This window comes from Crocodylus porosus, unplaced genomic scaffold (assembly GCF_001723895.1).
Source record: "Crocodylus porosus isolate Cpor-Errol unplaced genomic scaffold, CroPor_comp1, whole genome shotgun sequence".
Lineage (NCBI taxonomy): Eukaryota > Metazoa > Chordata > Crocodylia > Crocodylidae > Crocodylus > Crocodylus porosus.
The window spans coordinates 937017-939196 of record NW_017728886.1 but is presented as its reverse complement, the minus strand read 5'-3'; the positions used below and the strand labels follow the sequence as shown (position 1 = coordinate 939196).

The 2180-nt window shown below is 37.7% G+C and overlaps 1 protein-coding gene across 1 annotated transcript in view; it reads right to left on the bottom strand.

Moving 5' to 3' along the window:
• Positions 1-2180, bottom strand: part of SMARCC1 (SWI/SNF related, matrix associated, actin dependent regulator of chromatin subfamily c member 1) — a gene marked incomplete at its 5' end in the record, with an annotated part of 134336 nt that overhangs the window by 118288 nt on the left and 13868 nt on the right. The window lies entirely within an intron of this gene.

The following is a 2180-nucleotide window of genomic DNA, read 5'->3' as shown; positions in this document are numbered from 1 at the left end:
TTGTGGACAAAGTGCAACTTATCTGCCCAAGTTTCCCCTAGGATAGAAACTCTGGGATACCTCCTACTAGCTTCATACATTAATGAATCCTTTGTGCATGTAGCACTAAGAAGAGGAAAAGGTGCATAGGGAAAACAGCCTGTCATTTGAGAAAAATGACAAGACATTATTACCAAAATAATATTCCCCTTTTGTGTCGATCCATAGTTATAAACCCATTAAAGGAATAAACTAGGTTTGTGACAAAACCAGTCCATTTTGTACCAATGAGATAAAAATCAGTTCTATACCAGGCACGCAGCAGCAAGTCACCTTCACATGAGGCAGCAACATATTCCAATGTTTAAAACAGCTCTTTTTTTAGCATATTTACCCATCAATTTAAAGCCACGCTCTGTTCTCAAACTTATACAAGATGTGGAACCAAGAAGAGCAGAATCTGCATAATTTTATCTTTCATCTTAGCCAAGTGAGAAGTCATTTCCTCTGCCTCCCCTAGGAGGGTTTTCTAGCTTAGCAGGAAGTAACATTTTAGCTTAGATGCAGTGTTCCACAACTGGGAGAGGTCTCATTCAATATTTAAATTTCATTTCTTTTAGATGCTGCAACATCCCCAAAAGTATGCAGCTTCAATACTACACTGGTTAGAGACTGTGTGGTCCTTCCTCGTGGTCATATAAGAAATCTGAATATATTAAGATGTTCTAGGGTTTCCAAGATCATTTATTCTATTAATTTATTTTTCATTAACAAACCAATTGTCTTGACCCCACGACCAAGTCACAGACCCCCCTTTTTTTTGAAGAAAGCATGCATTTCCAACCTAGCATAAGTCTATGTTTTACCAAAATGTACAGTTAAAGTTATATGGGCAAAACAAATTTTAATTATACAACTGCAAAGCAGGTGAAGAGTATAGCACATATATTGCATTTCACAACCCAAAAAGGGTCTCAGTACTTTCATATTGCAGTACAAGCTTATTATAACAAAATCCCCATGAGACAGAGAAGAAAAGTGCACTAAAAGAGGATGTTTGCTATAAGGTTAGTTAATTTGCTCCATTATCATAATGAAAAAATGGCTTCCTGCTTTTGGGATTGCTAAAGGAGGAAGAGATTATAAACAGAGTTTCTTATAATTAGGTTGTGATTTCTTTATTGAACATTAGGAAATAATAGTGAGACTCATAGTGTTCAAAATGGAAGTCTTCTATGCATGGTTTTATCTATAGCAATCTGGATTCTTGCTAAGAGTTTTGTGGTAAGTTTCCATTATATAATTTGACGTGAAAAGAACAATTTATTTAGGACAGAGATTTTATTGCAGTAGGAGGCATGAAGAATTGCCCAAATCCTGTTACAGGGTTAATTTAATGCCCTGTAGTGTTATACATTTAATATATTTTAATAGTTAGAAGAACAACAAATGTGTGATGACTGTCATTTTGTCGTTCTTATCAATTAGTTCAACAACAGGCTAGTGTACTTGTGCTTACTCAAACAGCTAAAATTCTTAACAGATCTCTCACTGAGGGATGCGAGACATTACAGCTCCATACAGTAAGCCATCCCGGGCCCCGAGGAGATTAGTTTAAATCTCTGGACTGGATGCCCAAGGCAGTGGGGGTGCTATTCACTGCTGCCTTCACAAACAATCCTCTATTACCATGTCCTTCCCATGTAACATGCCCACCTGTCATCTCTCATCACATTTGACCATAAGCTTTTTGAGACTGGAACTCTTCCACTGTTCCATGTGTACAGAGCACCTCTCCCAGCGAGACCCTAATCTCCAGTTGGACTATCCAGATACATTTTACCAAGCTGGCAATAAGACCAAACAACATTAATTGTTCTTGACAGCTCTCAAAATATTATTCCAGATCATTTTTGTGACGATTGTAACAGTAGCAGAGGAAACAATTCCTGAATAGAAAAGTCATTTTTAGATTGGTGGCATCCATATAAATAAACAGCAAACTGTCCACTTAAAGCTCAGTGGAAATTTTAAAGAACAAACTATGGAATCTGATGAAAAGTTTTGACTGAAATTCAAAGTACTCCTGGGTGTGGGCATCCCTGCATCAAGCACCTACATTGAACACCTTCAAGAGTAAATTGGATGCTTATCTTGCTGGGATCCTATGACCCCAGCTGACTTCCTGCCCTTTGGGCAGG